This window comes from Hylobates moloch, unplaced genomic scaffold, assembly GCF_009828535.3.
Source record: "Hylobates moloch isolate HMO894 unplaced genomic scaffold, HMol_V3 SCAFFOLD_17, whole genome shotgun sequence".
NCBI classification, from domain to species: Eukaryota; Metazoa; Chordata; class Mammalia; order Primates; family Hylobatidae; genus Hylobates; species Hylobates moloch.
In genome coordinates, this window is record NW_026652292.1 from 19,051,236 (window position 1) to 19,078,800 (window position 27,565).

General features: G+C 36.8%; 1 long non-coding RNA gene across 1 annotated transcript in view; it reads left to right on the forward strand.

The window, feature by feature from the left end:
* LOC131381705 (uncharacterized) overlaps positions 1 to 27,565 on the forward strand; it is a 275,443-nt gene that overhangs the window by 99,095 nt on the left and 148,783 nt on the right. The window lies entirely within an intron of this gene.

The window sequence follows — 27,565 nt, forward strand, 5'->3', positions numbered from 1 at the left end:
ACCATGCGGTGTTTGGTTTTTTATCCTTGCGATAGTTTACTGATAATGATGATTTCCAGTTTCATCATATGGAACCAAAAAAGAGCCCGCATCACCAAGTCCATCCTAAGCCAAAAGAACAAAGCTGGAGGCATCACGCTACCTGACTTCAAACTATACTACAAGGCTACAGTAACCAAAACAGCATGGTACTGGTACCACAACAGAGACATAGATCAATGGAACAGAACAGAGCCCTCAGAAATGATGCCGCATATCTACAACTATCTGATCTTTGACAAACCTGACAAAAACAAGAAATGGGGAAAGGATTCCCTATTTAATAAATGGTGCTGGGAAAACTGGCCAGCCATATGTAGAAAGCTGAAACTGGATCCCTTCCTTACACCTTATACAAAAATTAATTCAAGATGGATTAAAGACTTAAATGTTAGACCTAAAACCATTAAAATCCTACAAGAAAACCTAGGCAATACCATTCAGGACATAGGCGTGGGCAAGGACTTCATGTCTAAAACACCAAAAGCAATGGCAACAAAAGCCAAAATTGACAAATGAGATCTCATTAAACTAAAGAGCTTCTGCACAGCAAAAGAAACTACCGTCAGAGTGAACAGACAACCTACAGAATGGGAGAAAATTCCTGCTGACTTTTTTAAACTAACTTTTCTGCTGGAAAATTCTGTCTGTCAATAGAGTTCTTAAAAGGATTTGTATTAAGCCTTCCGCAGATACTCTGATATTAAAATCAGGTCTGAGTAAACAGGTGCATTCTGTGTAGTTAAAATTAAATACTGATATAAATATGCCCAGTGGGGTAATCCAATTTACTGGTCACTTCAGAGCTGATATGAAGGTCAAAAGGTGTTGGCAACATCATTTGGAATCGGGATTACTTGTAGGTTATTTATCCTTGTGAAGTACTGTAATGTCTGTATATAAAGTGCATTATTCCTTAGAAACTGCCTCGGTCAAACAACACAGGCTTAAGATTCTCATTTTTTGTCCCTTTATGCTGTGTACATGCAGAGTCAATCCATTGTTATTACACAGCCAATTATAGGACCAAAACATAATTTGCATTTCTTTTCTCCTTTTTAGTCATAATCTTGATGATTATAGCCAAGCTCTATTTTGTAATTGTAAAGAAATCCCCTAATTGTACTTCCACAAGCCATTTTAATTATTCTCATGATATCTGTGTTAGGTAGGTGAAAATAGTCACTAACAGCCATAAATGATAACTAAGAAGTATGTGGCCATAGCAATGTATTAGGAGACACACGTTTACGGGATTTTTATTTAAATTGATTAGCATTTCTTCATCTATACACCAGTGGTTCTCAACTGTCCATCAGAGTAAGCTGGCAAGATTGTTCATAGTTTAGATGCTCAGGTTCATGCCCAGAGATGGTTCTCATTTTTCTATCTGTCTCTATCTCTACCTGATGCCCAGAGATTGTTCATGCCCAGAGATGGTTCTCATTTTCTATCTGTCTCTATCTCTACCTGATGCCCAGAGACTGTTCATGGCCAGAGATGGTTCACTGTCTCTATCTGTGTCTCTAGCTCTCTCTTTATCATGTCCTACTTTCAGATGATACAAATTTGCAGCTAAGGCTGAGAAACGCTGATCTAGGTGAGAATGTATCAAGCAGAAAGATTAAGTGAATTATTAGTACCTACAAAGCCATTTCGTGTTTGATTTGATTGAAAACTAGTTGTCAGCATTTTAACAGATTTTCCTCTAAAGATGTAAGCCACTGGCTGACTGACTTGACTGAAAACTAGTTCTCAGCGTTTTAACAGATTTTACAGTAAAGACGTAAGACAGAGTTTGCATTTTGAGACAAGGACACAGAGGTAACATTTAATCAATCTAATTAACAGCAGGAAATAAATGGGTATTACCCACTAGATTGTGATCATCATTAAAAAAGGACTAATGCCTATTTTGAAAGCTTTACAAACATGTTTGAGTGATTGAATAAATAAATAAATAAATAAATAAATAAATAAATACACATTTGATTTTGTACATACCAGATTCAGTACATTGTGATGAATGAAAAAAAGAAAAAACTCGTTGTAGTTTCCATTTCCAAAATATATTTAAAAGTAAAAATATTAACAAATTTCAATTTCTGATGATTACTACTACTTCACAATAAATGCAGAAAAAAATTCCATAATAATTCACAAAAATTCTGTACTTAACAGGAAACAACTCTCATTGGTATTAGATAGACCTTGCATTATTTATACCAAGCGACATTTTTTTTAATTTTGCAGGTTTAATAAAGTATAATTCAAAAATTGTGTCATTAATATATGCTATGTAATTATTTGGTATGTGTATATTTTGTGAAGTGATAACCACGATCAAGTCAGTTAACACATCTATAATCTCACCTAGTTAGTTTGCTTTGTTTTGTTTTTGTTTTTGTTTTTAGTTTCAACTTTTAGTTTAGATATGAGGGTACATATACAAGTTTGTTACACGAGTATGTTGTGTGATGCTGAGGTTTGGGGTATGCATCACATCACCCAAGTAGTAAGCATAGTACATGATAGGTAGTATTTCAATTCACACCACCCTTTTTTTCTCCCCCATCTAGTAGTTCACAGTGTCTATTTTTCCCATGTTTATGTCCATGAGTGCTCAGTATTTATTTCCCACTTGTAAGTGTGGACATGCCGTATTTGGTTTTGTGTTCCTGCACTAATTTGCTTAGTATTATGACCGACAACTGCAACCATGTTTCTGCAAAGGACGTGATTTCATTCTTTTTTCTATGGCTCTGTAGTACTCCATAATGTATTTATACCACATTCTCTTTACCCGATCCACAACCACTAATGAACACCTCAGTTGATTCCATGTCTTTGCTATTGTGAATAGCATGATGATGAACATTTAGGTACATGTGTCCATTTGGTAGAATGATCTATTTTTCATTTGGGCATATATGCAATGATAGGATTGCTGGGACAAATTGTAGCTCTATGATAAGATCTTTGAGAAATCTCCAAACTACTTTCCACAGTGGCTGAACTAATTCATATACCCAGAAACAGTGTATACGCATTCCCTATTCTCCACAGCCTTGCCAGCATCTGTTATTATTATTATTTTTTAACTTTTTAATAATAGTCATTGTGAGTGGCATGAGATAGTATCTCATTGTGGTATAGATTTGCATTTCTTTGATGCTTAGTGATGTTGAACATTTTTTTGTTTTTGGCCACTTGTATGTCTTCTATTCAGAAGTGTGTTAACGTCTATTGCCTATTAATGAGATTGTTTTTTGTTTCTTGATTTGTTTAAGTTCATTATAGATTCTGGATATCAGACTTTTGTCAGATACAAGGTGATTTGTATATATTTGCGAATATTTTCTCAACTCTATAGGTTGTCTGTTTACTTTGTAAATCGTTTATTTTTCTGTGCAGAAGCAATTTAGTTTAATTACATCACACCTGTCAATTTCCGTTTTTGTTGAAATTGCTTTTGGGGACTTAGCCAAAAATTATTGGCCATGGCCAACGTCAACAAGGGTATTTTCTAGGTTTTCTTCTTGGATTTTAGTTTGAGGACTTATTTTAAAAGCTTTAATCGATCTTGAGTTAGCTTTTGTATATGGTGAAAGTTAGGGGTCCAGATTCATTCTTCTGCATGTGACTAGCCGATTATCCCAGCACTACTTATTAAATAGGTAGTCCTATCCCAATTGCTTATTATTGTCCACCTTGTTGAAGATCAGGTGATTGTAAGTGTGAGTCTTTATTTCCGAGTTTTTTGTTCTGTACCATTGATCTACATGTGTGTTTTTGTACAAGTTTCGTGCTATTTTTGTGACTGTGGCATTATAGTATAGTTTGAACTTTGGTAGTACAATGTCTCTGGATTTGTTCTATTTACTTAGAATTGCATTGGTTATTTAGGATCTTTTTAGGTTCCATATGACATTAGTAGTTTGCTAGGAATAGTGTCGAATCTTTAAATTGCTTTGGGCATTATGGCTATTTTTATGATATTGATTCTTCCTATCCATGAGCATAGGATGCTTTCCCATTTATTATGTCATCTTCTTTTTCTATTTGGATGCCTTTCATTACTTTCTTTCACTTTATTACTCTGACTAGGACTTCCAGTATATGTTGAATAGGAGTGGTGAGAGTGGGTACCTTTGTCTTGTTGCAGTTCTCAAGGGGAATGGTTCCAGCTTTGGCCTATTTGGTATGATGTTGGCTGTGAGTTTATCATAGATGGCTTTTATTATTTTGACATGTGTTTTGTGATGCCAACTCTGTTGAGAGTTTTTTTTATACTGGAGGGATGTTGGATTTTATCAAGTCTTTTTTTTACATCTGTTGAAATAATCATATGGTTTTCCTGTCTAATTCTGTTTATGTGGTGAATCATATTTAGAGATTTGTATGGGTTGAAACAACTTTGTATCACAGGAATAAAACCTTCTTGATCATGGCGAATTAATTTTTTGATGTGCTGCTGGATACAGTATGCTAGTATTTTGTTGAGTATTTTTATGGGTATGTTCATCAGGGATAATGGCCTGAGTTTTGTTTTTGATTTTTTTTTTCACTGTGTCTCCACCAGATTGTGGTATCAGGTTGATGCTGGTTTCATAAAATTAATTAGGAAGGAGTCTCTCCTCAATTTTTTGGAATAGTTTCAGTAGGATTGATGTCAGTTCTTCTTTATACATATGAGAGAATTTGACTGTAAATCCATCTGGTCCAGGGCTTTTTTTGGTTAGTAGGTTTTTTGTTACTGACACAATTTCAGAACTTGATATTGGTCTATTTAGGATTTTCTTTTTTTCCTAATTCAATTCTGAGGTATTAACTCTTTCCAGGAATATATCTATTGTCTCCAGATTTTGTAATTTTTATGCATAGAGTTGTTCATAGTAGTCTGAGATGTTTTGTATTTCTGAAAAATCATTTGTAATATTTTCTTTCTAATTTCTGATGGGATTTTCTTCTTGTGCTGTTGTTGTTAATTCAGATAGTGTTCTATCAATCTTTTTTGTTTGAATAACCAACTCTTGGTTTCGTGTACCTTTTGTATGGATTTTTGCACCTCAATAACATATAGTTCTTCTCTAGTTTATTTTTATTTTATTTTAGTTTATTTTTTGAGATGGAGTCTCGCCCTGTCGCCCAGGCTGGAGTGCAGTGGCACAATCTTGGCTCACTGCAACTTCCGCCTCCCGGGTTCAAGCAATTTTCCTGCCTCAGCCTCCTGAGTAGCTGGGATTACAGGCATGCACCACCACGCCTGGCTAATTTTTTGTATCTTTAGTAGAGACAGTGTTACACCATGTTGGCCAGGCTGACCTCACGATCCACCTGCCTCGGCCTCCCAAAGTGCTGGGGTTACAGGCATGAGCCTAGTTATTTTTACTGATAATTTGAGATCTTTCTAACTTCTTGATGAAGGTGTTTAGGGCTATAAGCTTTTCTCTTACCACTACTTTAGCCACATCCCAGAGATGTTGATAAGTTTTGTCCTTATTTTCATTAATTCCAATGAATTTTTTATTTCTGCCTTAATTTTAATGTTCTCTGAAGTTATTCAGGAGTAAATTGTTTAATTTTAATGTATTTGTGTAATTTTGAGAGGTCTTATTGATATTCACTTCTAAATTTTTTATTGCATTCTCGTCTGGAAGTGTGCTTGGTATGATATCTAATTCTTTGAATTTATTGAGACTTGCTTTATGACTGAGCATGTGGTCAGTCTTAGAACATGTTCTGTGTGAAGGTCAGAAGAATGTATATTCTGTGGTTTTTGGGTGGAGTATTCTTTGGATGTCTATTAGATACATTTGGTCAAGTGTCAAGTTTAAGTCAAGTGTCAAAGTTAAGTTTCTTTGTTAGAGTACTGCTTTGATAATCTGTCTAATGCTGTCACTGGGGTGTTGATGTCTTCCACTATTAATGTGTGGCTAAATAAGTCTTTTCGTAGATAAAGAGGAGCTTGTTTTATCAATCTGGGTGCTCCAATGTTGGGTGCATATATATTTAAGACAGTTAGTTATGTCTTCTTGTTGGATTATATCCTTTATCATTATGTAATGCCTTTCTTAATTATTATTGGTTTTAAGTCTGTTTTATCTGATACAAGAATAGTGATTCTTGTTCTTTTTTTGTTGTCCATTTGCTTGGTAGATCATTCTCTACCATTTTGCTTTGAGCTTGTGGATTTCATTATAAGTCTCTTGAAGACAGAAGGCAGTTAATTTTTGTCTTTTTATCCAGCCTGCCACTCTGTGTCTTTTAAGTGGGGTGTTTAATCCATTTAAACTCAAGGTTAGTATTGATATGTGAGATTTTGATCCTTTCATCATGTTGTTAGCTGAGTGTTATGTAGATTTGAACATGTAGTTGCTTTACAGTGTCTGCGGGCTATGTGCTTAAGTGTGTTTTTGCAGTAGCAGGTGTCAATTTTCAATTTCGCATTCAGCATTTCCTTAAGGACCTCTTGTAAGGCTGGTCTAATGGAAACAAATTTCCTCAGTATTTGCTTTTCTGAGAAGAATTTTATTTCTTCATTGATGAAGTTTAGTTTGGTGGGATATGAAAGTCTTCATTGGAATTTCCTCTTTTTAAGTTGCTGAAACTAAGCCCAATCTCTTCTGGTTTGTAAGACTTCTACTGAGAGGTCCATTGCCAGCCTGATGGGGTTCTGTCTGTATATAATATATATGACCTGACTCTTCTTTCTGGCAGTCTTTAAGATTTTTCCTTTTGTGTTGACCTTGGTGAATCTAATTTTGAGCCTTGGGGATGGTTGACTTTTACAGCATCTGGCCAGAATGCTCTCTATTTCTTGAATTTGCAAGTCAATTTCACTTGCAAGATTAAGAAAATTTTCATGGCCTATGTCCTCAAGCATATTTTACAAGTCTTTCATTCTTTCTCCTTTTCTCCCAGGAATTGCAATGAGTCATATATTTGATCTCCTTATAGAATACCATATTTCTCTAAGGTTTTGTTCATTTTAAACTTATTTTGTATTTATTTTTTGTCTAATTAAGCCTGGTTTAAAGAACCAGTTACTGAGCTCTGAGATTCTTTCCTCAACTTGGTCCATTTTGTTGTTAATACTTCTGATTATATATCTTGTAGTGAATTTTTGAGCTCTAGAAGTTCAGTGTGGTTCTTTCTTTAAAAAGTTACTAATCTTTCAGTCCTTTCATCATTTTACTATATTCCTTGCATTCCTTGGATTGGGTTTTAATTTTATCCTAAGTCTTGATGTGCTTTCTTGCTATACAAATTCTGAATTTTATGTCCATCATCTCAGTCATTTCAGACTGGTTACGAACCATTACCGGGGAGCTAGTGGACTCCTTTGGAAGTAAGTACACACTCTGGCTTTTTAAATTGCCAGAGTACTTGTGCTGATTCTTTCTCCTCTGAGAGGGCTGGTGATTAAGTTGAGTATGGTTAGTTGGCTTTGCTTTTGGGTGTTTTCAGAGGGCCAGACCTCCGTACAAGGTCTTTATTTGTGGCTGAGTTCTTGCTCTTGGTTTCATGGGGAAGTATATTAGCAAAAGATATTTGATGTTTTAGTTTGGGCTGTGATCCAGTAAATAACACGTAAGAGTAATGACAGTAGATAGGCTCTTACTCATTCACACAGCTCTCTTGTCTTTTCTTGCATTTGCAGCCATGCTCTGCAGTGTGAGTGGGAGAGAAGTGACCCCCTCAGCAGGTCAACTTCTGTTCCTTGGGGGAGCTCCTCTCATCATCTCATCATTGGCATGCACTGTGCCTCTGTTTCTTTTCTTTTCTTTCTTTCTTTTTTTTTTGGAGATGGAGTCTCACTCTGTCACCCTGGCTGGAGTGCAGTGGCACAATCTCGGCTCACTGCAACCTCTGCCTCCCTGGTTCAAGTGATTCTCCTGCCTCAGCCTCCCAAGTAGCTGGGACTACAGGTGCGCACCACTATGCTCAGCTAAGTTTTTGTGTTTTTAGTAGAGACAAGATTTCACATGTTGGCTAGGCTAATATCGAACTCCTGACCTCAGGTGATCTGCTCACCTCAGCTTCCCAAAGTGCTGGGATTACAGGCATGAGCCAGTGCACCCGGCCGCCCCTGTTTCTTTTATTAGATGTTCTAGACCATGGGGCTCCTTTGGGCAGATGCTGTATTATGGGGATAAGCCACACACTTTTTGAACTGGCCCTGTCGAGGGGGACACAACCAGTTCCTGTGCCACCCCATCAATCCCCACCTATTCTGAGTGTAGGCTCCTCCCCTCCTCGAGTAATGGCCGCAGATCTTGGCTCTGCACTCCCGAGCTGCATGCTGAATTCCTGGGACAACAAGACTGGCTTGTGGCTCCATTCTCCAGATCCTTGGGTTGGCTTCTGGGTGCACTAGGAGGTCTGAAATGCTCTCAGGCCACCAAGAAAGTACTCAAATGCAACAAAGCACTCAGACACTCTGAGCTTTTGGTGTTATAACTGCAATGTATACCATTTGACTAACACCACCCTCTTTTTTATATGTCTATGCCCCTAGTAACCACCATTCCACTGTCTACTTCTATAAGTTTAACTTTTTAAGATTCCACATATAAATGAGATTCTGCAATATTAGTCTTTTTTTGTCTGACTTATCATCAGGGTAATGCAAATCAAAATCACAATGAGATAACACTTCATACCTGAGATGATGGCTACTATCAAAAAAGATAAGAGACAACACAAGTGTTGGCAAAGATGTGGAGAAACAGCAAAGATTGCCAGAAAACCACTGGAAACAATGGGAAAAGCATGAAACAGATTCTTCCTCACAGCCCTTAGAAGGAGCCAACCCCGGCCCCAGTGCGGTGGCTCACTCCTGTAATCCTGGCACTTTCGGAGGCTGAGGCAGACAGATCACGAGGTCAGGAGATTGAGACTATCCTGGCTAACACGGCGAAACCCTATCTTTATTAAAAATACAAAAAATTAGCCAGGCCTGGTGGCAGGCGCCTGAAGTCCCAGCTACTCGGGAGGCTGAGGCAGTAGAATCTCTTAAACCTGGGATGTGAAGGTTGCAGTGAGCCAAGATCCTGCCACTGTACTCCAGCCTGGGCAACAGAGTGAGACTCTATCAAAAAAAAAAAAAAAAAAAAAGAAGAAGAAGAAGGAGCCAACCCTGCCAACACATTCATCTTAGACTTCTATCCTCTAGAACTAAAAGACAATAAATTTCTTTTATTAAATCCACTCACTTTGTGATACTTTCTCATGCCAGTCCTAGCCAGTCAGCACACAAGTGACATAATTCCTTTGTGATTCTATGTCCATTAACCAAAAATGGACATTTATGGAGATCAGGAATTTATAATTGACAGCATTGTAAGTATGAGCCAAGCAACATATTGATTTATTTGTTTTGTTTTCTTTAGAATACAGTTTTCCTAAAACATTATTAGAGTGCTACAGATTTTCAGTTTGTGAAATCATTTGAGTGAGTGAAGTTGAAAGCATGTGTGTGTATGCATGTGTGTATCATCTTTCCAGTCTAAAGCACGTTCGCTAATACCCTGCGGGTGAGAAATCTATCATGAAAGAAGAATTTTTCTATTTTACCACCTCTTCAAAATGCAGACTTTCTAATCCCCATAGGGATGTCCTGAGAACACCAAATAAAGTTAGCCATACTAACACGTGTTCACAATTTTGACCAACAAAGATAACCACCTACATATATCATCTCTAGTTGTCTGACTTATTTCTCATACAAATATTTAGCAATAATTTTTCATCTTGAACAAGTTTTATTCTTAATGTATTGGGCAGTGTTAATAACTTTAGAATTAATAATATTTCTATATTCTTGAACAGAATGTATGTCATCCTAATGCTCTTTAATCTCCTTTTCTCTCTAAGAACTCAGAGTCCTCATGATTCACTCTGAGGACAATGGGACAGTATTCTTTAGAAAAGCCCAGATGATTTCCCAGCTGGCTCAGACTGGAAGCACACTCATCTCCCAAACAATATTCATGAATTACTGATACAGTCTGCCAATCCTAGAACAAAGATTCTAATTCTTCCTTCTGCACTGACATTTTAATTTCTCCTTCCATTTCATATAGCTCTGGTTCTCCCAAAAGAAAGCTCCTCGAATCTTCAACTCTCCGCTGAGTCATAGGTATTGCTCACAACTTCAATGGTTATAGCCTCCCCTGTGACAGTGTGCCCTGAAGTCTTTGTTGAGGATGTGCTCGTGCAGAGAGTAAAATCAGTGGGTGTCTGTACTTCTATGTTAAGCTATAACCAATAATGAATATTGACATTTTGTTCTACTAGATTTATGTCCCAGCTTTGTTCTGTGGCGTCCAGTTTAGCAAGTGTAAGCACCTACGTGATTTGCTCATTTTCTGACCAGAAATAAGACGGTACTTCAGATAAAAATATTCTTTTCATTTATTAATATTAACCCATTTCAACAAAATCTAATACATCAGTGGATAATCAGATCTTGCTAATTTCTTTTAATTTTGGGTGCCTAAGATCTCCTAGATGATGCAGAGAGAAATAGTGATTCTAGGTAAGTTTATCGTACTCTTTAACTTAATGAGATTAGTTCTATCATTGTATTTCCAAAGCGATGTTAAGTTTTAGTCGATGCAGTTTGTCAAGCAAAAAAAAAAGTACTATTTCTAGTAATCTAAACATTTTATACAAAGATCTGTATAGAATTTTATCAAAGGGTATTTTCTATGATAGTTGAATTGATCGCATTTTTCCTTTTAATTGGTTAAAGTGGTTAAGTTCATTATTTCCTACTCTATCTATGAAGATCTTAAGAGTAGTTTAGGGATTCTACTAATTTTGAGAGGGGAGGATAGAGTAATGAAATTTTGCTATGTTTTTTATGAAGTATACTGTAACATACTTAAAGAAATTGGGTAAAATACTTAAATTTACTTTTAATTATTTTTTAATATTCTATAATATTTTACTTTTAACTCATCTCACTTCTTCAAAATGTATCATGATTACATAGAAAAATAAGTCCGTGTGTGTATGTGTAAGTATATATAAGCACACATATATGTATGCATGTGTATATATACACACATATTTACATTCAAATATATGTATACATATGCTTATATATATTATGAATACCTTCATATATAGAAATGTGTACAATATGTATATACAGACATACTTAGATACATACAATATGTCTAAGCTTCATCATTTGGGAATCCTCCTTCAGGCTAACCCTTCTTAAAAATATTGTGTGACACTTAGAAGCCTTGGTTTAGAATTTGAATAATCCCTAACATTGGTTTTGTTATTTACTAGTTTTGCAATCTTAGGCAAATTATTTAATTTTCTGAACCTTTTGTCTGTAAATTAGGAAGACACAGGTATGGTGCATGTGTTGTGATGCTTAAAACAATGATGCTTGTGTTGTAACTAGCATGAGACTTTATACACAGGAAGTGCTCAAAAGAAGTTTTTTTTTCAAAAATTATGTAATGTGACTATTCAAAATTTATGTAACGTGAATATTCAAAAATTATGTAATATTTAATACAAAAGACACTCTATAAAATAAAATGAAATTGATTAGTGCACCTCAAAGATTCAGCTGTGTAGGTAATTTTTTCTCAGTTTTTCCTTTGGTCATTTTATTTATTTTAAATTCACACCAAAAAAATGCATGATGGGAAAAGTAATATTGTCCCTGCCAACATCATAGAAGTCAAGTGAGAAATTAATTATGTCATGTCTAAAGTGTCACTTTAAACTTCAGAAAGTCAATTAAATTTATAAATTTTTTTTAAAAAAACAAATACTCAAAGCTTTCTAGGTTTCAAGTTTCTATCTAAGCTATAAGAAAAAGTTACAATATATTCACTCATATGTTAAAGTACATAAGTCAATTATAGTGATATTTTTCTCTAATTTATGGAGTAATTATTTTATATGTTGTATATATTATTATCTGTATATAAGGTAATAGGGTACCAGGTGGAAAAAAATAGTGTTCACATTAGTATTACTATGCTTGTTAAGATAATTTTAATTCAAAATCTATTAGGCACCACATATTATTTTACCAGGGCTGCCACAACAAAATACCAGAGACTGGATGGCTTAAACAACAGCAATGTATTTTCCCACAGTTCTGGAGGTGGGAAATCTGACATCAAGGTGTCAGCAGGTTTGGTTTTTGCTGAGGCCTCTCCTTGACTTGCAGATGGCTGCCTTCTTGCTGTGTGTTCACGTGATTGTCTCTTAGTGTGTGCATTTGTCTGGTGTCTCTCTCTGTCTGTCTTAATCTCTTTTTAAAAGGACACCAGACATATTGGATTAGAGCTCATATTATTGACCTAATTTTTACTTAATTGCTTCTTTAAAGATCTTGTCTCCAAATGGGTTGCAGTCTGTGGTACTCAGATTTAGGGATTCAATATATGAATTGCGGGGAACACAAATCAGCCAGTATCACATGACTTCTTTTCCTAGCAAAGAAAGCATCCATTCTATTTGGAGTCTTCCTTTACTTAAAAGAAAACCAGCAGAACAGTACTATGTTTATACAAATGTAAAATAATTTACTTATTCCTGTATGAGAGCACTCATATGTGTGTGCATATGAAAACAAAAGTCATAAAGTCACTGTATATCTGAACACATGAATTTTAGTATACTTTTAAGGGGATTGTCTTTCAAAGACTTAGAAAATCATTTTAAGTTTTCAAATGAAGTTAGGCCTGACTGCTGGTTGCCCACATATAGTGTTTTGTATTTTGTGATGAATTATTTCAGACTTTGAAAAAATACTGTGATATTCTCTGGGAGACCTGGAGATTGAATGATCCACAGCAGATAGGAGAGAGGACTTCACACATAAATAAATGGATATATGTGCTGTGTCTAACTTTTGAGTGGTAACGATCCTTGAACTTGAAGGAAGACGACATTTTCATGACTATTGAAGCTTTTGGAATCCGGACGTAGAAATGAAGAATCTGGTGAAAGTTAAGATAAAACCAGAAAATTTTGATAGATTGTGATTAAGTAGACCTTGAACATATGAAAACTTTCAGGGATCCTGATATTTGTCTTGGACCTTTGGGCCCTGAAAGTAATCACCTTTGTTACTAGGGGAAGTCACTTTTTAAAAAAAAATTATACTTTAAGTTCTAGGGTACATGTGCACAACGTGGAAGTTTGATAAATAGGTTTACCTGTGCCGTGTTGATTTGCTGCACCCATCAACTCGTCACTTACATTGGGTATTTCTCCTAATGTTATCCCTCCCCCAGTCCCCCACCCCCGGACAGGACCCAGTGTATTATGTTCCCCACCCTGTGTCCAACTGATCTCCTCGTGCAGTTCCCACCTATGAGTGAGAACATGCAGTGTTTGGTTTTCTGTCCTTGTGATAGTTTGCTGAGAATGATGGTTTCCAGCTTCATCCATGTCCCTGCAAAAGACATGAACTCATCCTTTTTTATGGCTGCATAGTATTCCATGGTGTCTATGTGCCACATTTTCTTAATCCAATCTATCATTGATGGACATCTGGGTTGGTTCCAAGTCTTTGCTATTGTGAATAGTGTTGCAATAAACATATGTGTGCACGTGTCTTTATAGTAGCATGATTTATAATCCTTTGAGTATATACCCAGTAATGTGATTGCTGAGTCAAATGGTATTTCTAGTTCAAGATCCTTGAGGGATCGCCACACTGTCTTCCACGTGGTTGAAATAATTTACACTTCCACCAACACTGTAAAATTGTTCCTATTTCTCCACATCCTCTCCAGGATCTGTTGTTTCCTGACTTTTTAATGATTGCCATTCTAACTGGCATGAGATGGTATCTCATTGTGGTTTTGATTTGCATTTCAATGATGACCAGTGATAATGAGCATTTTTTCATGTGTCTGTTGGCTGCATAGATGTCTTCTTTTGAAAAGTGCCTGTTCATATCCTTTGCCCACTTTTTGATGGGGTTGTTTGTTTTTTTCTTGTAAATTGGTTTGTGTTCTTTGTAGATTCTGTATATTAGCCCTTTGTCAGATGGGTAGATTGCAAAAATTTTCTCCCATTCTGTAGGTTACCTGTTCACTCTGATGGTAGTTTCTTTTGGCATGCAGAAGCTCTTTAGTTTAATTAGATCCCATTTGTCTATTTTGGCTTTTGTTCCCATTGCTTTTGATGTTTTAGTCATGAAGTCCTTGCCCATGCCTATGTCCTGAATGGTATTGCCTAGGTTTTCTTCTAGGGTTTTCATGGTTTTAGGTCTAACATTTAAATCTTTAATCCATCCTGAATCAATTTTTGTATAAGGTGTAAGGAAGGGATCCAGGTTCAGCTTTCTACACATGGGTTGCTAGTTTTCCCAGTACCATTTATTAAATAGGGAATCCTTTCGCTATTTCTTGTTTTTGTCAGGTTTGTCGAAGATCAGATGGTTGTAGATGTGTGATATTATTTCTGAGGCCTCTGTTCTGGTCCATTGGTCTATATCTCTATTTTGGAACCAGTACCATGCTGTTTTGTTTATCATAGCCTTGTAGTATAGTTTAAAGTCAGGTAGCATGATGCCTCCAGCTTTGGTTTTTTTTTTTTTTTTTTTTTGCTTAGGATTGTATTGGCAATGCAGCCTCCTTTTTTGTTTCATATGAACTTTAAAGTAGTTTTTTCCAATTCTGTGAAGAAAGTCATTGGTAATTTGAACCTACCAACCAAAAAAAGTCCAGGACCAGACAAATTCACAGCTGAATTCTAAAGAGGTACAAAGAGGAGCTGGTACCATTCCTTCTGAAACTATTCCAATCAATAGAAAAAGAGGGAATCCTCCCTAACTCATTTTACAAGGCCAACCTCATCCTGATACCAAAGCCTGGCAGAGACGCAACAGAAAAAAAAAAGAGAATTTTAGACCAATATCCCTGATGAACATCAATGCAAAAATCCTCGATAAAATACTGGCAAACTGAATCCAACAGCACATCAAAAAGCTTATCCACCACAATAAGATCGGCTTCATCCCTGGGATGCAAGGCTGGTTCTGCATACACAAATTGATAAACATAATCCATCACATAAACAGAACCAATGACAAAAACCACATGATTATCTCAATAGATGCGGAAAAGGCCTTCAACAAAATTCAACAGCCCTTCATGCTAAAAACTTTCAATAAACTAGGTATTGATATAACCTATCTCAAAATAATAAGAGCTATTTATGACAAACCCACAGCCAATATCACACTCAATGGGCAAAAACCAGAAGCATTCCCTTTGAAAACCAGCACAAGACAAGGATGCCCTCTCTCATCACTCCTATTTAACATAGTGTTGGAAGTTCTGGCCAGGGCAATCAGGCAAGAGAAAGAAATAAAGGTATTCGATTAGGAAAAGAGGAAGAAAATTGTCCCTGTTTGCAGATGACATGGTTGTATATTTAGAAAACCTCATCATCTCAGCCCAAAATCTCCTTAAGATTGATAAGCAACTTCAGCAAAGTCTCAGGATACAAAATCAATATGCAAAAATCACAAGCATTCTATACACCAATAACAGACAAACAGAGAGCCAAATCATGAGTGAACTCCCATTCACAATTGCTATGAAGAGAATAAAATACCTAGGAATCCAACTTACAAGGGATGTGAAGGACCTCTTCAAGGAAGTCACTTTCAGTATTGTACTTCGCTTAATACTTAAGCCTCCAGAAAAGTTTTGTTAGATATTGCAGTCAGGTCTAGGCTAAGTATTTTAAATTTTTTATTTTTACTTTATTTGGTTATAAGCGGTGTTCTGATCAGTGACAGAAGTGACTTGGGTCCACCTTTAACAGAACGTTGGTGTAGACCAAATCAGCACAATCTTCTCCTCTATGAACATGTGTGTTGACTCATGCATACTCAAGAAACCCTGCGAAGCAGCCTTGAAAATAGATTTTTCTGGCCAAGATAATAAGCAAATACCTGGATAGATGTTACGACTGCGCAAATGGTTTGCAAGGGACTTCAGAAATGACTTGCAGAAGATAATTTTGAAAAAAAAAAAAAAAGTTAATTGGCTCTAACACAATAGAAAGCCAGTCGTTAATTCTAATAACTCTCTAGTGTTGATACTCTAAGGTATGAGCATGCCTCAGAATTAGGACCAGTTCATATTATACTAAAAAATAAATATTGTCTTCAATGATATGGTGTTATTAGGTCACATTAAAATGAGGAACACTCATTTTGCTTCTATTATAATTATCATCAAGTCATTCACAGCTAAAATATCTGGAATTGGTTCATACAGATATTTACATTAGTCACCAAACACTCAATCATTTGGATAGTCAGCTGTGCTAAAGAAAAATATGTATTATAAAGATTACCTTAATTACTGAAAACACATACTGGGGTATTTCTGCTTTCATGAAACAAACAGCCAATAAAAAGTTTCTGGGTTTTGAAAGGCCCAATTCACTATGGTATTGTAGTCCATAGAGAAAAGAAGCCCCTGGCATTTCCTTCTTTATCATAATTATATTGCATTTCAATTATTATTCTAATAAATCATTAAACAGGCACTTCAGGCTTTGCTATGATGGTAGAATTGATTTCCACATTGCTTTGATGTCCCATGAACATGACCTCATCAGTGTAACTCTAACCTTGAGATGCCTCTTCATTTCCTTTTAGTAACTAGAGACTAAATCCCTCAGACACATTCTGGAATCCAATGCTCTATATGTCTAATGTGTTAGAAGCTCCATTAGGATGTAATAAGATTTTAGCCACATTCCCCGCAGCCCTTTGGGGTACTGCTGCTTCATGAGATTTTTCTCTAAAGTAACCTTTCAAAGTCAGCCACAGAACCTCTTATTCTAGATCATGCTGGCATCTGACCTTTGTAAACTTACAAGAAAAAAATAGGAAAAAGGAAGATGCTAAGGGAGACACAGTTATCTTTTTCAAAATGCAGCTAAACCCACAAGCTACAGAGATATCATGACCTATAAAGTTCAGAGCTGTGTTGATTCTTTCTAACAATTACCCACAGCTATTATGGTTTTCTCCCATCACAAAACTGTCATTGCTAACATAATTGCTCCAGTTTGAGAAGGTAGAAGATTTAACAAGTAACTACTATGTAAAGGATAGGGAGAAGAAGGGGAGAGGTTTATATGATCCCTGTCCTTTCACACTGTTAATATGCCAGGTGATAAAATGTCTCATTCACTCTGAAACACTATCACTATGCAGGCACTCCTTACAGTGTTTGTTCTCATATATGTCCTCGTATTTTTTTTTTCCTTTTAAAGTGGCTTTGAGAAATGGCTAATGCACAATGTAATTATGTGATAATAAATGTTAATGGCAGCATTATCATCTGATAACTAGGCTTCATTAATGTGTCTCATTATGATTCTCAGTCCCTTGTGGAAGATTGTGAAGAAAGGACCTTAGATATTCCAGATTATATTTGAATGTAGTATTTACGGAGCCCATATCCAGGGAGAAAGGAAGATATCAGAGACACCTTTAAGCTCTTTCTCTAATTTTGCTTCTTCAAACTTAAGCATCCATCAATCACATCTCAAAATTTATCATATACCTTCAGCATAATAAAAATAGTAATTATAGTAATAGTAATAGTCCTCATATGACAAATAATATGTAAGATCATTTTAATTGTAACTGCTGATATATTTTGATATAAGTATACAGGCATTTATGTACCAAACATTACGACCTTGATTATCCATAAGCAAGTTCAAATCATTTAGAGAGGATACATTTACTTAAAGGTTTGCACGTGTTAAATTTTGGTTCAGCTACACTATATATATATATATATATATATATATTTTTTTTTTTTTTTTTTAATGGAGTCTCCCTCTCTTGCCCAGGCTGGAGTGCAATGGCGCAATCTCAGCTCACTGCATCCTCTGCCTCCTGGGTTCAAGCGATTCTCCTGACTCAGCCTCTCAAGTAGCTTGGATTACAGGCATCTGTCAACATGCCCGGCTAATTTTGTACTGTTAGTAGAGACGGGGTTTCTCCATGTTGGTCAGGCTGGTCTCAAACTCCCGACCTCAGGTGATCCACCCACCTCAGCCTCCCAAAGTGCTGGGATTACAGGCGTGAGCCACTGCGCCCAGCCAGCTACACTATTCTTAATACTCAAAGTAGCATTGTCAAGTTATCACCAAGATTTCATCCCAATTTTTATTATTTTTCTATATTTACCCCCATTTTAACTATGTAAATTTATAGAATGTTTTAATATTTGAGAGGGCAGCTATCACTGTTATTTAATGTTTTGTATTTTTTCTTAATTATTATATTTTTTAAGTTGACATGATAATTGTACATATTTATGGGGTATGTAGTGATATTTCGATATAATGAATAGTTAACAGATTCATGTAATTCACATATCAATCACGTGAAAAGTTATCATTTCTTTGTGATGGGAACATTCAGTATACTTCTTCTAGCAATTTGAAACTATATATTATTGTCAACTACAGTCATCCCACAATGCTATAGAGCACTAGAACTTACTTGTCTCTAGTTGTAATTTTGTATCCCTTGACAAATCTCTCTTTATCCTTCTCTCATCCCACCCTTCCCTGTCTCTAGTATATTCCATTCTACTTTTTCCTCCTCTGAGACCAACTTTTTTTTGGTTTCCACATGTGAGTGAGAACGTACAGTGTTTAACTTTCTGTTCTTAGCTTATTTTACGTAACATAATGTCCTCTTGATTTGTCGAGACTGCTTCTTATAGTTTCTATTAGAAATATGTGTGTGTGCCTGTGTGTGTATAATGTAGGATATTTTAGGTAAACAACTAAATAGTTGTAAATAAGGCTGAACTGAATTTTTAAGGTTTTATTTGTGACTAATAATTTGTCTTATTAATAAAGCCTAGGTTAAAAAAATAAGTGGAAGACATATCTGTCACACACTATATCTTGGGAGTTTTGAGAAATAAAGTGTTGATTTCAGGCAGAATACATAGTTCAACTGTAACTAAATCAGCAAAGATGTCATGATTCCATAAGGGATCCACTCTAAATAGAATGTTAAATGGAATATATCATTATATTTTAGAAGTAGAGACTAATTTGAGATTTATGTTTCTGAGTATATGTGATTGCATTCTTATATCTAATAAAATATTCAGTTGTCTTAAACTTAACATTCTTAAGGCCTAGGGCAAGAATAATAATCAAAACCTATATAATGTATGTTTATGTATTTAAAAGTTATAAATCAAGTTAACAAACTGTTAAATAAAGTATGCTCTGTTCTCCCACTTTGCCACATATACCTTCTCGATGAAATTCAGGTTTGGAACTAGAATTATTGGGCCCTCAACGTCCAGCACAGAATATGAGGACACAGAGAGAGCTGGTGCCCTGACCTGGTCACACACCATGAGAGGCCTTGTGTGTATACATTTTGGGTACCTCTGTTGATATGTTGAAACTCAGTCTACCACTGTAGCTCTAGCAAAAAGATTCCCATTGGACCACAGGGCCCCTAGTTGTGCACTGTGTATACATGGTTCACCATGAAAGACAGAACTGGTAGAGAGGAACATGGAAGCTGGAAGCAGTCTCAAAACCCTTTGAAGACAGAATTCTAAGTCTTTATGTTCCACAGCATGATCTAAAAGGTGGTAGGTGGGGGTGAGCGACATCACCTCCCGCTAATCTCATCCCCTTGGACCTGGTAAACTCCTTGTACTTTGAGGAGGAATGTGGCCAGAGAGAGGACCATAGTGGAGCCCTTGAAAGCACAGGCTCCAGGGCAAAGGGTTCTTTTGCTCAATTATATGGGCATTCTTCTTATGGGTGTAGTTATTTGCTTTTTGCTATGTAATGATTTGGATTTGGATTTAATAATGCTATATTGAAAGTGTAATGGCCTACAGAACTGAGGGATCACGTTTTAGCTTAAATTCAATAGAAAAAAAAAGACTCCTTTATTAAAAAAGTATTTAAATTTGTACGTTGTCATCCCTATCCACTAAGGGATATTAAATGTATTAAATGCTGGCAAATATATATGCATATGTGTGTGTGTGTGTGTGTGTGTATATATATATATATATATATATATAAGTGATCAGAGAAAAAGACAAATGAAGACAAACAGCAATGAGGATGAAAATAGTCCAAACACATGAACTCCCAGATGCCATTTTGGAGGAAAATAAAAATTTCCATAGAAATAAACAGATAAGAACAGGTATTTAAGAAAATGTGATTGGAACAAGTACACATAAAATAACTAAAATTTAGTATAAAGGTCATGAAGGGGGCCGGGCGCGGTGGCTCACGCTTGTAATCCCAGCACTTTGGGAGGCCGAGGTGGGCGGATCACGAGGTCGGGAGATCGAGACCACGGTGAAACCCCGTCTCTACTAAAAATACAAAACATTAGCCGGGCGTGGTGGCGGGCGCCTGTAGTCCCAGCTACTCAGAGAGGCTGAGGCAGGAGAATGGCGTGAACCCGGGAGGCGGAGCTTGCAGTGAGCCGAGATTGCGCCACTGCACTCCAGCCTGGGCGATAGAGCGAGACTCTGTCTCAAAAAAAAAAAAAAAAAAAAAAGGTCATGAAGGAAAAAAGTGGTATGCATGAAAACAAGACATTATGGAATATGAGAAAATTAGATGCTGAAGAAAATAATTGATTGGACTAAAATTATTCCATTAGGCACTCTGATTAATACTTATTATTTAGTGGGGAGAAATATAGAGGTTGTTATTAGAAGACCCAATAGGCCCACTATAACCTTTATATATCATTATACATAATTATATTGATCAATTTTACAGCTTCCAGTTCAGAGTAAAGGTTGATTCAGTCTCAGTAGATGCATTTCCTATATATTATAGGTATCTATATAATTACATATATATGTGTATATATATTTATATTGAGTATTGAAAGATTATAATCACTTACATTTATGGGGTATAGAGTTATGCTTTAATATACGCATCCAATTTGGAATGACTAAATCAAGTTCATACCCATCGCCTCTAATAATTACCATTTATTTCTCCTGTCTCACAGAAACATTGCACTCTTTCACCAATATCTCTTGATTCCTCTCACTCCTAAATCTCTGGTAACTATTATTCTGTTCTCTGCTTCTAGAATTCAACTATTATAGATTCCACTTAAACGTGAGAACATATGGTATTTATCTTTCTGTGCCTGGCTTATTTCACTTAGCATAATGTCTTTGTATTAGTCATTTTACACACTGCTATAAAGAACTACCTGAGACTGGGTAATTTGTAAAGAAAAGAGATTTAATTGACACACAGTTCCTGAGGCTGGGGAGGCCTCAGGAAACGTACAATCATGGCAAAAGACAAAGGGGAAGCAAGACACATCTTATATGGTGGCAGGAGAGAGAGAGTGTGAAGGGGGAAGTGCCACCAGATCTCATGAGAACTCACTCACTATCACAAGAACAGAAAAGGGGAAGTGTGCCCCCATGATTCAATTACCTCCCACCAGGCCTCTCCCCCAACATGTTAGAATTACAATTTGAGATAAGATTTGGGCAGGGACACAGAGCCAAACCATATCATTCTGCCCCTGGCCCCTTTAAAATATCATGTTCTTCTCACTTTTCAAAGCCAATCATGCCTTCCCAAGAGTTCCCCTAAGTCTTAACTCATTCCAGCATTAAACCAAAAGTCCAGTCCAAAGTCTTTCTGAGACAAACAAGTCCCTTCCACCTATAAACCTGTAAAATCAAAAACAGGTTAGTTACAATGGGGTTACAGGCATTGGGTAAATACTCCTGTTCCAAAAGGGAGAAATTGGTCAAAACGAAGGGGCTATAGGCAAATCCAAAACCCAGCAGGACAGTCATGAAGTCTCAAAGCTCTGAAGTAGTCTCCTTTGATTCCATGTCTCACATCCAGGGAATACTGATGCAAGAGGTGGGCTCTCAAGTCCTTAGGCAATTCTACTCCTGTGTCTCTGCAGGATACAGCCCCTTTGATTGCTTTTATAGATTGGCACTGAGTGCCGACAGCTTTTCCAGGCAGCTAGTGCAAGCTATTGGTGGATTTATCATTCTGGGTTCTACAGGACTGTGGCCCTCTTCTCACAGCTCCACTAGGCAGTGCCCCAGTGGGAACTCTGTGTGAGGGCTCCAACCCCACATTTCTCCTGCTCACTGCCCTCATAGAGGTTTCCATGACAGCTCCATTCCTGCAGCACACTTCTGCCTGGATATCCAGGCATTTCCCTATATTCTCTGAAATCTAGGTGGAGGTTCCCAAACCTCAATTCCTGTCTTCTGCACACCTGCAGGCCCAGCAGTATGTGGAAGTTGCCAAGGCTTGGGGCTTGCAGCCACTGAAGCAGTGGCCTGAGAGTATGTTGGCCCCTTTCAGCCATGGCTAGGGCTGGAGCTGCTGGGACACAGGTTTTCATGTCCCAAGGCTGCACAGAGGACCGAGGCCCTGGGCCCAACCCAGGAGACAGTTTTTTCCCTTCTGGGCCTTTAGGACTGTGATGGGAGGTGCTGCTGTGAAGATCTCTGAAATGCTCTGAGGACTTTTTCCTCGTTTTCTTGGAGATTAACATCAGGATCCTCCTGATTTATGCAAATTTATGCAGCCAGCCTGAATTTCTCCCCAGAAAATGCGCTTTATTTTTTTTAACCACATGGTGAGGTTGCAAATTTTCCAAACTTTTAATGTTTTCTTTCCTTTTAAACATAAATTCCAATTTCAGATCATCTCTTTGTGAATGCATGTGACTGTACACTTTTAGAAACTGCCAGGTCAGGGCGCGGTGGTGCTTGCCTGTAATCCCAGCTACTTGAGAGGCTGAGGCAGGAGAATTGCTTGAACCCGGGAGGTAGAGGTTGCAGTGAGCCAAAATCACGCCACTGCACTCCAGTCTGGGTGACAGAGCGAGACTTCGTCTCAAAAAAAAAAAAAAAAAAAAAAAGAAAGAAAAACCGCCAGGTCAAATCTTGAATGCTTTTCTGCTTACAAATTTCTTCTGCCAGATACCGTAACTTCTCTCTCTCAAGTTCAAAGTTTAACGGATCTCTAGGAGAGGGGCAAAATGTCACCAGTCTCTTTGCTAAAGCATAGAGTGATCTTTACTACAGTTCACAATAAGTTCCTCATCTCTATCTGAGACTACCTCAGCCGGGACTTTATTGTCCATATCACTATCAGCATTTTGATCAAAACTATTCAACAAGTCTCTAGGAAGTTCCAAACTTTCCCATATCTTCCTGTCTTCTTCTGAGCCTTCCAAACTGTCCCAGCCTCTGCCTATTACCCAGTTCCAAAGTCACTTCCACATTTTCAGGTATCTTTGTAGCAGTGCCACACTTTCCTGGTACCAATTTTCTGTATTAGTCCATTTTCGCATTGCTATGAAGAACTACCTGAGACTGGGTAACTTATAAAAAGAAAAGTTTTAATCGACTCACAGTTCATGGCTGGAGAGGACTCAGGAAGGTTACAATCATGGCAGAAGGCAAAGGGAAAGCGAGGTACGTCTTACATAGTGACAGGAGAGAGCACAAAATGGGAAGTGCCACACATGTTCAAATAACCAGATCTCGTGAGAACTCTATCACTATCACGCTAACCACCAGGGGGATTTCTGCCCCCATGATTCAATCACCTGCCACCAGGCTCCACTCCTGAAATGTGGGGATTACAATTCTAGGTGAGATTTGAGTGGGGACACAGGGCCAAAGCATATCAGTCTTCCAGGTTTATTCATTTTGTTGCAGATGACAGAATTTCCCTCTCTTAATGCTGAATAATATTCCATTGTATATATATATATATACCACCTTTTCTTTATTCATTCATCTCTGATGGACGCTTGGTTGATTCCGTAACTTGGCTGTTATGAACGATACTTGAATATCTGAAGTGCAGATATCTCTTCATCATGCTGATTTCATGTATTTTAGGCATACACTCAGAAATCAGATTGCTGGATCATATGGTAATTTAATTTTTAGCTTCTTGAGGAAGCTCCATGCAGTTTTCTATAGTGTTTGTACTATTTTACAGTTTCACACACAAAATACAAGCATTCCCTTTTCTCCACATCCTCCCTAATACTTGTTATCTGCATTTTGTATATTTTTAATTTTCTGGCTTAAATAAAATATATTTAATACAGTAAATATATATTTGGATCAGATGATCACTTCCGGGCTATTGCCACCAAGGTTCTTATGCAAGACTCTTCTTGATAAGGTAGATTGCAGAAGTAATAAAAGAGGTTTCAATAAACATAACTTTGGCTGTGTGTACTTCCTATTACTCCAGCAATGCATAATGGAGGTAAATATTAGGACTTCATGTGGATAATTTATAGAATGTAAATTTGATGTATTTATATCCAATCCATTTCTAAGTATGATATAGGCAAACATTTACTTTATGTCTGAGTAGAACATTTCTCGCTGACAAGGGAGATGATTTTTATGTCATTATTTGCATTTACAAAAGAACACTATCTTTTCTTTATCAAGATGTTCTTGATCCTATGTAAAATATTTTCAGAAAAATTAAAGAGAAATTAAGCCTAGACAATTCCCTCTTATACACCCGAAGCAAGCCCCTTGACACTCAAATAGTCACATAATAATTATTTCCTCTTTTTGTAGAAAAAGCCTATAATAAAAGCTAAATAAATTTAGTATTGACTATTAAAGTCAAGAAAGTAACAACAAATATTGTGTTCACCATTCTCAACAAAACCTATTTTATTTATTACAATATAAGAAATATGAAATGCTTATATCTCTCATGTGAAATAATTTTTAAATTTTTCTGTTGAATATTTCATGTCATTAATGAAAGTGAAACCTTTTAAAAATATATAGAAGGATGTAGTCACTGCTCCTTCTTTCTGATTCATGAATGTTTAGAAATGTGCAGACAATGTGCTGTACTTTTGCAGAACACAGTAGGTCACATGCAAAACCAGTGGTCACTTGCCCTCCAACAGTGAGGTTCTGAAACTCCTCGTAGCTCTACATAATAAAATTTCCCCAGAAAAAGGTGACACTCAGTGTGTTAAGATGTAATATGATGCAATTTTTTTTGAATAGGAGATAGATAAGCATTGTAATAATTCAATGTTTGATCTCTTAGTTTTATAAAATGTATACTTTGTTAATTATTTTAAAATAATAAAAAATAGAAGTTACCTCTGCTTTTGGCAGGTACCTCATATAACCTATTGATGAAGATATGAGAAGTAAATGGAGAAATATTATAAAACTTCTTTAGCTTATAGGCATGGACCCTTGGGTTATATTCCTGAGAGCTTGCTGGAGCTGTGGAGGTTATGTATACAACATTTAGTGAGAGAGATGCTTAGCAATCTGTCCTCTGGCCAACCCACTCATCACCTATCTCATTTTGCTGATGAAGATAGCTGAATTCCACCTTTTGTGGCTTTAAAAATGACTCAAAGGTAGAGAAGTTTTGTCATGCTTGCCTTTTCTTTCCTTTCTTTCCTCTCTCCTTCACCTCTTGGAGTCAGAAAGGATAGAGGTGAGGCTGAGAGATTTGAGTCCATTTCCTCCCCTTCCTTGCCTTGTAATGGAGAGGGCCAACCTGATAGTGGCATACAGGAGATATCAAATCTCTATAGCATAAACCCATTTTTAGGATTCATGAAACTATAACAATTTAGTGGGGAATCAATCACTTTTGTGGAATAATTTCTCATTTCTTTCCCCAAAATAGGTCAGATTACTTAAAACAAAAACTATTTGAGGAAGTCTTCCTCATTTGTCCTTGAATAGAAAGACTGCTTAAAACAAAACAAAAATCCTAATCTGGTGATATAATTTGGATATGTGACCTCACCGAAATCTCATGTTGAACTGTAATCCCCAGTGTTGGAGGTGGAGTGTGGTGGGAGGTGATTGGATCATGGGGGTGGATCCCTCATGAATGGTTTAGCACCATCCTCTTGGTGCTGTTCTTGTGATAGTGAGTGAGTTTTCACAGGATCTCATTGTTTACAAGTGGGTAGCACCTCCGCCCATCTCTCTCTTGCTCGTGGTCTCATCATGTGACGGGCCTGGTCCTGCCTCACTTTCTGCCACAACTAAGAGCTCCCTGAGGCCTCTCCAGAAGCAGATATCACTATGCTTCCTACACAGCCTGCAGAACCGTGAGCCAATTAAACATATCTTCTTATAAGTTACCTAGTCTCAGGTATTTCTTTATAGCAGTGCAACAACAGCCTAATACATCTGGCAATATTTTTGGATATGATTATAGATAAAAATAAATCTAAAATGTTTACCAGCTTTCCAGGGATCTAGCCATCTTTATACAAATGGCTTCAAAAATAAACTAATTAATAAAAGGATGGCTAATCATTAGAACAACCTTTCAGTATCTGTGTGGGTGTTATATTTTATCTGTTAGTAAATATTTTATAATAACGGAGCATGTTTCTTTCTGACTTGACATTAAAGTACCTATAAGTCTGTTAAAAAGTGCTTTGACCTTTAGCAATGTGGTATGATCAACGATATTATAAACTGATTTAGGTTAAAAAAAAACACATGGGCTTATCAGTTTTAGAAGTAGACATCTGTGTGCAAAAAAAAATGTATTTCTGTATTTCAAACAAAATTAAGAACACTTAATTTTTCCTTTGGAAAAAAACTGAACACATACACTCGCATACATATACCACTTACACAGAAACACCTATTTTTTGAAGCTTTGCTTTAAAACATAACATTTTAGAAATAAAATTGTGGATAGAAGGATACAAGTATTTAGCTTGAAAAAATTGCAGCATTTATCAATTAGAATATACTCATTAATTTGGCAAAGCCAAATGTGATTACAAATTAAACTGTGTCTTAAGCCAGTAATTTTCATTTGTAGCATTTAAAGCACAAAGAAAAAAAAAAACATATCTCTTCTGCTGTCCTGGAAATTGGGAGTCCAACATAATCATTGACAACGTGAAGAGAATATAGATCAGGGTGTAGAGTAGTTAAGAAATATTTTTCTGAGAATAAAATATTGAAGACAAAAAAGAGCCAGTTTTAATCTATTCCTGTGGCCTCAATTTCTGAGATGAGATGCAAGGAACTGAAATACACACACCTCATGTTTGCTGAAAATCTAATGTTATTTATATGTGTATATGTTTATGTAGATGTAGCTATGTATGCATGTATGTATGTACACACAGGCCCAGATCAAGTCCACCACCAACAGGGAAAAATATATCAAATTGTAAGGGCCGCAGCTCTCCAGTGCTGAAATCTGGGTTCATGGAGGCAGCCCTGCCCCCATGGCTCTGCTGGCATTACCTTAGTTGGTGCTCTCTGTGATAGCCTGTCCCCATGGCAGTTCTCTGAGGTGGGCCCATCCCTATGGCAGTTCTCTGCCTGGACCTTCTAGCTCTCTCAGGGCATCCTTTGAAATCTAGTCACATCCCCTCTGTTTTCCTGGGTGAAACACACACTTCGCTAAGGCT